At 46.2% G+C, this 13,875-nt stretch overlaps 1 pseudogene; it reads right to left on the bottom strand.

The window, feature by feature from the left end:
• LOC119186214 (japanin-like-RS) overlaps window positions 1-13,630 on the bottom strand; it is a 28,664-nt pseudogene extending 15,034 nt beyond the window's left edge.
• Window positions 13,631-13,875: the final 245 nt, after the last annotated feature.

Raw genomic sequence — 13,875 nt, 5'->3', positions numbered from 1 at the left:
GGCAACATCCGATACCGCAAAGCAGTAATAATCTCGACTCAGCACGGTATAGCATTTATGGTCATAAACGTTGTATGTAACTGCACACTGCCATGTCACTCATCTACATGCCTGAGTGGTCGTGTCCCCCGGTGATTCACGGTAACACCTAACAATCCCGCTGCGTCGCCCACTCATCATCATTCACTTCGTGGATATGCCGTGGTTTTTCTCTCTTGCGGCCAGTGCTTCGTACCTGTACATACACTAAGCATCAACTTAATGAATAGATGGAAGTTCGTTCTCTTTACAATGCGTCTCCATTGACGTCCTTGAATTAACTCTCTAGTACTCTTACATAAGCTCTTGCTGAAATAGCTTTCTGCAACAAAAAGTGGTATATGAAGTACTAGAAATATGTGTTTTTAAAGGAGTGCACTATTAAGCCACTAGCGTTTAAGAACTTGTTTCGTGGAAATTCTGGCATCAACGTCCGTGTCAGCGTCGCTGGTTGTGAGCTATATGTCGGGGTTGTCCGCGAGCTAAAATTGCAATATAGATGCAAATAAATAAAGAATAAAAAATTGTTTCGAGCGTGAATTTGGCATTGGCCTTATGCGTGGCAATTAAGCAGTTCTACCATGGGGTAACGCCATCGCATGAAACTACTTCGTAAGAAAACACCATAACAAGGTCATGTAGTCGGAGGAGTCTCCCTAATGCATATCAATACTGCATATCAGAATTATAACACTGCACCAGACGTCCAAGCACCGTGTGAGCATGCAAAACGTGTAGGTGGATTAAAGCAGTCCAACGTTTACTAAGTGTGCTGCTGCGTAGGTGCGCGTGCCAGCTCACCGATGCTAAATTTGGAGACCGAAGTTGGAGACATAATAAATGTGGCACCATGGGTACTTCTCAACTGCAATTACAGTCCACATTCCATGATAGTTATAAACGTCTATCATTAGGCGCATAGACTTTTCTTACATCACGGCTAAGGGATTTTGCAAGTCTTTTTAAAGAAACAACGACTTTCTTTTCAAACGTTTCAATGGTGTACACAAATGTTATCTGGAGGTTACCTGAAGCCTTCACACGTAGCAGTGTAGAATATGGTGTCCACTGTACATCAAACGCTTCGTTCCTGAAAGAGACATATCGATTTGAGACGATAGGAATGGCAATCAGAAAAAGATACAAAACCTATGTAGCGTGAGTGAATAGAAAAAAAAAAGTTCGTTCCTAACATTGTTCTATTTGAAGGCTCATCTATTTCTTAGTCAGCCGTGGTGGTGTAGTGGATGTGGTGCTGAGATGCTGTGCCCAAGATGGTGGGCTCAATCATGGCCGCGGTGGTCACATTTTGATAGATGAGAAATGTCAGAGGCCCTTGTGCTGCACGATGTCACTGCACATTAAAGAACTTCAGGACTACAAAATTTTCGGACACCTCCATTACGTGTGAATACCTCTTTATGGGGTATACACTCGGGGTATATATCCTTGGGGCATAGCCAGGATTGCGAATCACGTGACAAAGACGTCACAGATTAGCGAGGAGGCGCAGCCTCCCGGCGCATCTTCAAGGGAGACGGGCAACTGTCCGCCCGCCTGTGAGGTATGACAACTATGACTGCCTCGTAGTGACACAAATAATGTGAAAATTTCGTCGCGTATGACGCAAAATCCTTTCTTCCAGACACGTGTGGCACATACCCGTGTACCACGGGCCCCGATATGCGTATATGAGCCACAGGTGTTTCACAGTATACATCTATGGTGGAACGACGGGAACCGACATTGATAATTTATATGCAAGAACGTTAAAAAGAAACCATCTGGAGCGCTGGTCCTACCAATGCAAATAATGCGCATGCCTGGGAAGAAAACGTAGATGGGTGAATCTGCTGGCTGCCCCAAGCTGGAAAAAGAAGGAACACGACGACACTACGATCGTCAACTTGTTGGACACTCCGGCGCTTCTCTTCGCGACCAAAATAAACGGCCCCATCAGCCGTATACGTCCGGTCCTCCTCGTGCGTAACAGATTGGTGGAGGTGCTGAGTAAGACAAGCCCAACGACGGGAGCTCCACTACCAGGACTTCGCCGCAGCCACCGCCTTGCCGAACTTCCACCTGTGCCGATCGTAATGGCCCAAGATCAACCATCTAACGCTTTAGGCCAACTCCAATGGATTCCTTGCCTTATAACCGAGTCCAGCCAACCTTCGGAGGAAAATCGGGAGAGGATGTCGACGCGTGGCTCGTCAGGTACAAGCGAGTCAGCAAGTCCAACGGCTGGGATGCCGCCACTCAGCTCAGCAATGCGGTCTTTTGCCTTACGGATACTGCGCTCGAGTGTTACGAAAACCACAAGGACACACTGACGACGTGGGACATTTTATGCGGAGCTGAAAGCGTGTTTCGGTGACTCGAGCGTCAAAAGAAAGCGGGTAGAGCAAACATTGTCTCAACGCGCGCAGCTTCCAGGTGATACATGTACCACGTATATAGAAGATGTGCTGAAGGTCTGCAACGTGGTCAATTATCAAATGTCAGAAGAAGACATAGTAGGACATTTGCTGTAAGGCATAGCCGAGGATATCTATAATTTTCTCATCGAAAAAGAGCACCTGAGCTCGGTGTCCGACGTCACTCGGCATTGCCGAACTTTCTAACAGCTGAAAATGCGCAGGATTGCTCCAAAGTTCGGCCGGCTCACAAATGTTACAACGGTTGCCAGCATCGACACGAGCACCTGCCCAGACTTGTCCTCGGCGATTCGACAGATTGTTCGCGAAGAACTTTTTCGCTATAGAGAACAGACACATTCAGCAGTTGATCACCATTCTGTAAACGACCAACATTCGGTATATGTGCCACGTCAGGCTGTGACTGCGCCGCCGCCTTCTACGACCCCTTGACAATCGATGGTTAGTGCAGCAGCTGTCGAGTATAGCGCACCCCCACAGCCAAGGAGAGCACCACACTTGCCAGCTCCTCGCCATGACCGGCTCCCTCAGCGTCCGCCTTCTTCGCGACGCCCAGTCTATCCCTATGATATACTGGACGAACCGACCCACTACGCAAGGGAAGACGATGTTCGATTCATCGATGAACAGAGTTTCGACCTCTTACAGTTTGCTACTCTTGTGATGTCCCAGGACATATTTCGCGATTTCGCAACCGTCGACGTGTAGCCCCACGGTATTGCCACCCACCACACTTTGCACGGCCTTCCGAACGATTTCGCGATGACCCGCGAGCAACTTACTATGGCCCACCACAACACTCCACACGATCGTCTGATCGACCGCACGACGACCCTAGGGCAACACACCTGCTGCCTCGCGAAGACTACTGGACACGCAGCTTCCGGAACCACTCTCCTACATCTGACAGGAGCTTGACGCCTCCACCGCCTCGTGTTCCCCGTTCTCGTTCACCACGGCGTCGCAACACGTCTCCTTTGCCACAGGAAAACTAGCAAGCGCGACCGATGCAGGTGAGGTCGCCGAATACGTGTTAGTATCAGAAATACCTCCTGTGTTGATGCTCAAGAACAAAGAACGTGTTTTGATGACGATATGCCTGTGAAGGCTTTGGTGGATACGGGGGCAACAATTTCTGTCATGAGTGCGTGTTTTAAAGATACCTTGGGACGGAAGGTTTTATTTAAGTGGAATCAAGCTTCCAAGTTTTGCGGAGTGAGCAGTGAGCCACTGCATCCTGTTGGTGTGTGTCAAGCTGAAGTGTTTTTCGGAGGCCACGTTATCGCAACGGAGTTCATGGTTATTCCGCAAGCAACACATGATGTTATTTTTGGTATGGACTTTTTGAGGGAGTGTGGTGCGACTCTCGACTGCTGCACAGGGACAATATTCTTGAGTGATCACGTTACGCCAGTACTCTTGGAAAACACTGTGGATGGTGAGATGGCATTGTGTGTCTGTGGCGACACTATCACACCACCGTTATCAACCGTTCATGTACCTGTTGGTTGCAGCGACAGCTATTCCGCCAACTTTGATGCCAACGTTGATCCAGTGTGCACCAACTGCATGAAAAAGAATGTGTTGATCCCACATTGTGTGGTGTCGATCAGACGTGGACGCACTGGTTTATGTACTCTCAATCGCTCCGCAGAACCCGTGGTGTTACCAGATGGTCTAAAGTTACCCGTTGTCAGTGGACAACACGAGGCCTTACTGGTGACCGAGCTTAGAGATGCGCCGGAAGAGCATCGTAGTCACAGTTTGGAAACGGCTCTTCTGTCAATGGTTAATAAGTCGCTGACCACAAGTGAACGCCAAACATTGGTGAATGTACTTTCGAAGCACGTTTCTGTATTGGACTTTGCGCAGAAAGACAAAGCGCCCTTAATCCCTGCTTCTCGGACATGTCACACCATCAACACTGGTTTGCCAATCCGATTAGACAAAAGCCATATCGTGTTTTGCCATCCGAGCAGCGGATAATTAATGAGCAGGTGAACGAAATGATTCAAAAGGAAGTCATTCAAGAGTCGGCGAGTCCATGGGCAGCCCCAGTAATTCTCGTTGAAAAGAAAGACGGATCCTGGAGATTTTGCGTCGATTATCGCCGATTGAATGCTGTAACAAAAAAAGACGTCTACCCGCTTCCACGTATTGATGATGCCTTAGACTGTCTACATTCGGCCTCTTACTTTCCTCTGTGAACTTAAGATCGCGCTACTGACAAATTCCCATGCATCCTGAGGATAAAGAAAAGACAGCCTTTGTAACCCCTGACGGCCTTTTCTAATTCGACGTGATGCCGTTTGGATTGTGCAACGCACCGGCGACGTTCGAGTGATTTATGGCACTGTTCTTCGTGGCTTGAAGTGGAGCGTTTGCATGTGTTATCTCGACGACGTCGTCATCTTTGGCCGCACCTTCAGCGAACACAATTCACGTCTGGATACTGTACTGACTTGCGTAAGAAATGCTGGCCTTGTTCTAAACTCAAATAAATGCCACTTCGGAGACCGACAAACCCTTGTTCTCGGACACCTAGTCGATCAGGATGGCATCCGTCCAAATCCCCAGAAGACAGCAGCCGTTGAAACGTTCTGTGCGCCGCGCTCTGTTAAGGAGCTCCGCAGTTTTCTTGGGCTTTGCTGCTATTTTCGCCGCTTTATACCTAAATTTGCCGATGTCACCTATCCGCTGACATGTTTGCTACGGAAGAATATTCCCCTCGAGTGGACTCCGGAGTGCAACTCCTCTTTTCGTCAACTGAAGTTCCTCCTGACGTCGCGGCCTGTTCTACAACACTTCAATCCATCAGCTCCAACAGAACTGCACACAGGTGCCAGCGGCATAGAAATTGGTGCCGTCCTAGTTCAACGTTATGGTAATCGCGAGCACGTGATCGCATACGCAAGTCGCTGCTTAAGTAGGCCCGAGTAGAGTTACACTGTCACAGAATAAGACTGCCTCGCGGTAGTATTTTGCGATTCAGCGTTTCGGTCTAACCTATATGGACGCCCTTTTACGGTCGTCACAGACCACCACTCATTGTGTTGGCTCGTCAACCTTCGGGATACTTGCAGCCGTCTAGCGCGCTGGGCACTTCGGCTCCAAGAGCATAACTTCATAGTCTCGTACAAAAGTAGTCGACGACATGCCGACGCAGATTGCCTTTCGCGCATGCCACTGAGCACTTCAGAGTGTGACGCCGATGACCTCGACCACCTCGTAGCTTTTGTGTCACCAAATATTCACGACCTCAGTACTTTCAAAGACGAACAGCGAAAGTACACCAGGCTATCATCGCTCTGCACAGCTCCTACGGCATGCCATTTCTGTGTACGCAACGGACACCTGTATAAGAAGAACTTTTCCAGCACTGGCACAGGTTTCTTCCTGGTAGTGCCAGAAAGCCTTCAGACAGCGATTTTAGGTGCTATGCACAACGATCCTACGTCCGGACATTTAGGTACTGCGCGGACGCTTTACCGTGCTAAGGAACGCTTTTATTGGCCAGGAATGCGACAGTCAGTCGAGGCGTATGTGGCCAGCTGCACGCAGTGTCAACGCCACAAACGCCCATCTACTGCTCCGGCTGGTCTTCTACAGCCCTTGCCACCTCCAAGCACACCTTTCCAACACGCGGGCATTGACCTCGTGGGCCCTTTTCTAAAGTCGGCTAAAGGCAATCGCTGAATAATTGTATGCGTCGATTACCTCACGCACTACTGCGAGACGGCGGCCATACCAACCGCAACTGCCAGCGACGTCTCTGTGTTCCTGCTGCAGCACGTTATCCTCCCACATGGCTCACCTCACGTGATCATCAGTGATCGTGGGCGACAATTTACGGCAGATATAGTAGAAGAGCTGCTTCGATTGAGTGAGTCCCGCCTTCGTCACTCGTCGCCATACCATCCGCAAACAAATGGGCTCACGGAGCGCACCAACCGAACAATTGTAAACATGTTCTCTATGTATGTGGCATCCGACCACAAGAGCTGGAATGACGTGCTACCATTTATAACGTACGCATTCAACACCGCTAAGCACGAGACAACAGGCTATAGCCCCTTTTTCTTGATGTACGTACGACTGCCACGGCACACACTCGACACAGTTTTGCCATTCTCGGCCCGCGAGAACCTCTCAGTCACCGAAATCCTCTGTCTTGCAGAAGAGGCGCGTCGTATTGCTCGGCTACGCACTTTGGCATCACAGGAAAAATCGAAGGCACGCTAAGACATCCGCCACTGGTCTGTAACTTACCATTCAGGCGACTTTGTGCGGTTAGGGACTCCGGTACGAAGACAAGGTTATGCCAAAAGTTCTTGGCCACATATGACGGACTGTTTGTTGTTCTCAACAAAATCACGGAAGTCACGTACACAATAGCTCGCCGCACGAGAAAAGAGAGTAGAGCCGCTAAAACTCAAGCAGTCCATGTCGCTCGACTGAAGTTGTACACACCAAGGTGAATCAATTACCTCGCCCAGCGGGCTTCGTCTGCGAGGGGAAGAATGTTGTGCATGCCTGGGAAGAAAACGAAGATGCGGGAACAGGCTGGCTGCCCCAAGCTGCAGGAAGAAGGAAGACCACGACACTGCGATCATCAACCTGTTGGCCACTCCAGCGCTTCTCTTCGTGACCAAAATAAACCGCCCCCTTCAGCCTTATACGTCCTGGTCTTCCTTGGGCGTAACAATATATTTACCGTCGTTTATTGACGTGCCGCTGAATAAAATATTTCAACACTGTCACATTCCCTGCGCACGCTCCTCATAACGTCGATTCCCAACTTATGTGATATCTGCCGATTTTTGGTACATACGTTTGGTGTCGTTTTCTAACCTGGACGCCTGTTGTGTATCTTCTGGTGCAACATTAAAGCTTTGTTCAGCTATTTCGGTAAATGCATCTGCGCAATGCTACAAGGCTAGGTCATGCTGATGTGTTTCCATCACGTTCTGATATAAACGTTTTAAGCTCTTATTTGGTATGGTGTAAACTTGGACAATTAATGTGTGGGACTGGAAAAATTTAATATACATACCGTGTTTCCCAACGTCTTGTCTCCTGTAAAAGAAAAAGGTCAGTAATGCATTCACAGTTCAGCGACTTCATTCTAAATCTTTGTATTTTTCTCATTCGTGAGGTAGCGTATAACGCCTGTTACGCTGGGTTCAATTGGAAGTTAATGATGTAATGCTTTACTGACATACCGTCCAAGAAAACTTAGTTTTGGGTTATTGAACAACTATTGAAACTTGTGTAGTGAAGTCATTCGTATACATTTTTTGTATGAAATTAACAGAACATTACATTAAAAGTGATGATACAGGCAACAAAAGCGTGGGTGCAATCCTATCAATACGCTTGAAAGAATGCAGTAACGCCATACTCATAGAGTTGTCATTGTAAGGTATCAGAGTATGTCTCGAAGGAGAGAATGAACCCAGTAGGTACTTTAGCGTAAAGCAGCATCCAACTATACTTAATTAAGAAACACTATAGAGTTAATGGATTCTTGCTCTTGAACTGTCACAAGCAGCAAGCCAGCACTGATAGCTTAGCCAACAAAAGAAATGCTTCGTCATACACTTCCAAAACTGTTAAGTTAACTTTATAAATGTGGTATTAATTTAAAAATAACTGGAAACTATGCAATCAACGCTTCCTTTTGTCACCAAGCAGTAATGCTTTTCCTCTTGTACAGGGTACAACTTCCGCTCGATACACTTCCAAATTTTACTATTTTTCTTTCCTTATTGTTCACCTAAAAACTGTGTAAAGGACAGCTCATTTTGTTGTCATGATCTAGGAAACATTTATCATTGTATTAATCTCGTATTAAATTGTATATCTTGTAACTATCGTATTGCTCTGTGGCATTAGTATAAGTGTTATCTTCCATAAAAACTGTACATGTATTGCACGCTGTCGCTGTATGCCCTCTAAAACGAGGGCTCGAGGCTTCTCAAGTCGATAGTTCCACATTTTCTCGAGCCCTCGTGTTTCACAACACACAAGCTTGTGGACGAAATAAAGTTTGATTTGATTTTGAATTGAGACTTTGGGATACGGGTGGATTTGCATAAATATTGGTCCTACTGTGGCTTTTACGTTGTTACCATAGATAATGCATACGCAGACCTAATATTTAAAGGTCTTTTTAACAATTTTTCGACCACATGGGGATCTTTAACGTGCACCCGAATCAGAGCACACGAGCCTACAGCATTTCCGCCTCCATCGGAAATGCAGCCGCCGCAGCCGGGATTCGATCCCGCGACCTGCGGGTCAGCAGCCGAGTACCTTAGCCACTAGACCACCGCAATGGGGTCAGAGTGTCGTGGGCAGATTGCAGCTGCAACAGAGGCAAAATTCTCGAAACTGGGGCGACGCTCAAACCAACGTTTCAACAAGCGAACTTCTCATTTGGAGCCTCGAAGTGTACAAGTGCGCTTGTCGCGACATTGACTACAGCGAAACCCCGTGTTATAGAATTATCGATCTGGCAAGCTCTTGGACGAGTGCAGATTTCAACTAACATGTTTTTCACAGCGCCTGCGAAACTGTGGCTCATGCATGGGAGCAAGAATGTATGACTAATAATTGAGAAGACACTCACAAAGGTAAACACGTAAATCAGACTTCTTTTCACCGAGTCGCCAACTTGGCTTAAGTATCTTGTCTTGACGCACCCCACATTATATACGAACAGCTTCGATGAGTATGCCGCAAGGTAGAGAGGCTCTTTATTGATGGCGGGCTGCGAAGAGATTTCATACCTTTAAGCGCTGATTTGGCAAGGGTGAAAAATTATCATAGAACAAAGTCGGTCTACGGAGTGCTTTTTTCTAGTGATTGCCAATTTGTATAAAGTTAGTGAGGCGCTAAACCTCTAGCGATTTTCGCACTCATATATACTCGATGTCGACGTAAATGTCATTCTCGTAGCTTGAAGAATGCCAAAAACAAGTAATTGTAGTAAAAACAAAGAGCTCTTTGGCCCGTATTCACAAACCAACCCCAACCTTAGCTCGAGTTTTCCTTATCGATTTTAAGCCTTTATTGCGCTTGATGAACAAAGTAGGCCCGTATTCATGAACCAATCTTGTTGTCATCTCGTACCCTGTTACCATTTCTGTGTCCTTATAACGCGCGTAGAGAGTACAGGAACTTGAAGAAAACATTAGGCAAGGCCAAGGTTGGTTTGCGAATATCGGCCTTTATCCTTGTTTTCAGCGCAGTTTGTATAACAGAGAAGAGTGGGTCGGGAAACAAGCGGGTGTGGAGGCAATCATAATTGACATAAAGAAGAATAAATGGACCTGGGCCGGGCAAATAGCATGTAGGCGCGTTAAGCGATGGTCATAAAGAGTAACTAACTGACCGCATTCCAAGAGGATGCAAACGCGTGAAATGGAGACAGAAAAGAAGGTGGGCCGGAGAAACTGAGTAATCTGCGGGTACATAACGTGGCAGCAGAAAGCAGATGACCTGGTTGATTGGCAGAACACGGTTGAGGACTTTGCCCTGCCGTAGGGCGTGGTCGGACTGATGATGTTGATGAGAATGATTGTATAAGCACGTAGCAGCGTGCGACAATTTATGCCTTACTGGCTTTTTGAAATCACGAAAGTTCTATGTAATTTGTAATAATTATCATTTAACTTTATTGTAAAGAGCAAAACTGCTTGCGCTCAGCCCTCAGAAAACGCGAGCATTCCTCAAGTCTGCTTGGAACTTCTAGATATACCAGGAAGTGATAAACTCTAAATGAAAATGGCGTCGTGTTGCTATGTATTTGTGAAGAGCGGATATTTGGGACAGCGGATTTTTTACCTGTGGTTATAGTGTCTGGCATTTGTCAGTTTATACGGAGAAAACCACAAAATGCATTTTTTTCCTTCCCTGTCAACCATAAGCCACCGGAGCCCTCCATTGCAGCTCTCGTTGATGCAGACAAGTGAATTAGCAAGAATAAAATGCTCGTGGCCTATCAAGCAAAGAGCTCAGTAACTCAGCTGCATCGTCTTCCCAACACGTGCTACTCTTTATGGGCATTGCGTGCGGTAATATATGGGTGGTAGATGCCTTTACAGTCCGCATGAGACACATTACATGGGTGCCTTCGCAGTATTTCTCAGCATCATAGAACTCACGAGACGCAATGTGGTTTTATCATCTGTTTGTTCATATTGAACCATAGAACCTCATGCAGACGCCGACACTGGTGGTGGTGGCAAAAGCCTGCTAGTAGTACCTTACAACTGCTATCGCAACATTCGAATGTTGCGATAGCAGTTCTACCGGGGCCGATTTGTCAGAGTATTCTAGTGTAAATTGCCTTGGTATAAGCCGCCTTTGGGCTATTAACAGCCATTACACATCACGGCGAACGTTGTACATCGGGAAACTCCTGATCAACCAGAGATAGTAGTCAGTTGTAATCGGTCTACGTAAGTCAGGCAGCTGTATCCACTGTGTTTTGGGGCGCGCACTCTTTTGCAACCTTGTTAGTGTCGCGTTGTCCGTGTAGAGGGCCTCTTGCACTGTGCCCACCGTTCCAATGGTGTACTAATTGTTTTTCTGTAGTCATGCTTCACTAATAACGCACAGCATAGGCGGCTCCTGCGTCACTCAACGGAGTATGTACGCGAAAATAAGAGCGTCAGCGCTGTCGCACTCTGCCTAAATTTCCAAGGAGACAATTTCGCTGGCTTTCGACTGGATATGGAAAGCAGATAAGCCAGTATGATAAAATTTTCATCAGGAGAAATGGTCATCGTAGCACTCACTTTTACGGCTGGTGAATTCGCTAATTAATAATTTTTTTCTGAAATATTTACAATCCTTACCATGCTGGGCGTGCCCTTTGACATGGCTTTAGGTCACACCAGGTGGAGCAGAGCACATGCAAGAGAAACAGGTTTGAATTGTGTGTTGTAAAATAAAACACAATAATACTAAACACGCACCTTATATCCAGTGCATCTCAGTATGCATTTCTTATAAAATAACTATAATAGAACGAATGCCCTCCAAAACATGACCAAACATATATAGTAGTGATTCATGTAATTAACACGACTGTTGATCATAATGATATGACTTTCGCAATAATTTTTAAAAGGAAGCACCGGTGTTCATTCTTAAAGCTTTCTTTTGTAGTCAATTGCTTTGACGGGAAGTACCAATAAATTGCGCTCTTGGTCTCTAGAAGTGTTGAATTGTGAAACTCCTGTCTTGCTTCAGAATCTGAAGACTGATAGGCTATAAATTACAGTTGCTCGGAGCTCTCAAATCCCTAGAAAGAAAAAAATATGTACTGTAATGAACATGTACTGTTAGAAAACAAAAACCTTGGCCTATCCCCTAAGAAAATACTAATCGCTTTCTTGTCAAAACTGTGCTAGGTTTTTTGTAGATCAAAGTATTAACATGCAATAAAAATCACCTTCATGATTAGTATACGTTCCAGAAATGCATTCCAATCAACACTTTCCAGCATCTGCAGCAGTTACATGATTGGCTCAATCACAAGGAGAAGTCTAACGGGCTCTTCATTGATCAGATTTCACAACAGCTGGCTCATACGTATCTGACCCCCGGGGGCTGCCACAAATGCACACAACCAGGGTTTTTTTTTTTTTTTGGCCTTGGAGGAGCGAAACTCCAATCTCCTTTCGGCACGGATAGATTAGGGCGGTCAGTTTTAATTTCAATTTGAAGTCGGCTCCCAGGCCAGACAGTATCACTAACAGGACGCTGAAAACTCCGGATGGTGGATTTATCGACTTACTAATGGATCAAGTCAACCGGGTTTGGAAGTCGGGCCAAGGGCAGGAGTAGTGGCGAACGGCTTCTGTCGCCCTCATAACCAAACCTGTGAACCCCCCCCCCCCCCCCCGGGTTCGGCAACGACGGATCAAGCTGACATCTTGGGTATGTGAGGTCGTAAATCATGCGATACTTAACCAAATCAACCAATCACATTGACGAAAATGAGCCATTTCCTTTCAATCTCTGGCTCTACGCTGGACGTTATCAAACTTACTAAACGCGAAACTCTCGACATTGACAATACAGAGTTACTTGCCAGGTGCCCTGGCACTTAGTGGATTCAATCTCTGAGTTGTGAATGGGGACCTGCTTTTCCGGCTTCGTCCACTCGTTTCTCATGAATCGCGTTACCACTTTTCTGCTTGGGACTCGCGCTCCGAAATATTCTCCCTTAGATATCGGGGAAACCCTCAGGCATTTGTCATTTTGCCGTTGGAAGTTCGTCCCGGACGACGTCCAAGAAAATCAACGGCAACGTCACCTTGTTTCCGGACCACCTTGACAAGGATGCCCAGATTTTTCTCCCGTGTGCCAATGAGCTCACCCACGCTGGTGCATGCGAACTATCGCAGCATGATGATCTAAGCTCGGAACTCCCGCAAAGGGCCGCTTTAAAATTGCTTCTCTCGCGGGGATTATATATATCCCGATTGCGATGGGCCACCCTTTTCAGCTCGCTATTGCATGACTTTTCACATTTATCATTGTAACTACGTCAAGTTGTGCAGCTCGAGGCAGGGGAGAGGGACAAGGTAGATGCGAAGATGTGCGCTTATAACATGCCGCAAGTTTAGCAGAAACACACTCTATGAACTGCTGTGACACTTGGAAGTCTCGCACATCATCAAGTGTGTCAGGCGGGTATGATGCCTGCAACGAAGTAACCATCAAAATATTCACCTAATGAACTATAATTATTTCATTACTTAACGTTCTCAATCTTCATCGTCATTTGATCCCCTACAAGTATACTGTAAACGCCAGAGAAGCGCAGAATCTAACACCGTGCATTCGTGTTTTATTTGCAGCGCACTGGTTAGCCTCCTTTGGCTTACCATGTCGAAGTGACGTTATCTAATTCGATTCAGCATAAAATCACCACCGTTACTATATATATATGCGAATACAAAGATCAAACGTGTATTGTGGTGTGGAACGTAATGTACAATACTCACTGATTATAGAAGCCACAATCATATAGATTGCGAAAGTATGAGATCGAAGGAGCTTCATCTTGTCTGAAAATGATGACAGCACTTCAAAAGAAGCCAATGTGCACTGAAAAACCTCTCTCGCAGCTCCTTTACGCAATATTGGTACGATCTGAAAGAACTTACTGTGCGTGAATATACGTTTCCAACTCATCAAAAGAATGACGGCTTCTTGATGAGCAACCTATATTTACTTCTATTGTGTAACTACGTCACCTCTACTTTACCTTACAGCCCAGAAACAGTAAAAGCATGAAAGCGTATACATTACCTGTATCCTCCCATAGGCGTAGGACAAAACAGGACAAAACATCCAAGACAAGGCATTCAAAACATAT

The sequence above is a fragment of the Rhipicephalus microplus genome, chromosome 7 (genome assembly GCF_043290135.1).
Source record: "Rhipicephalus microplus isolate Deutch F79 chromosome 7, USDA_Rmic, whole genome shotgun sequence".
Classification (NCBI taxonomy): Eukaryota; Metazoa; Arthropoda; class Arachnida; order Ixodida; family Ixodidae; genus Rhipicephalus; species Rhipicephalus microplus.
The sequence above is the reverse complement of the archived record's forward strand: the minus strand, read 5'-3'. Positions and strand labels throughout refer to the sequence as shown.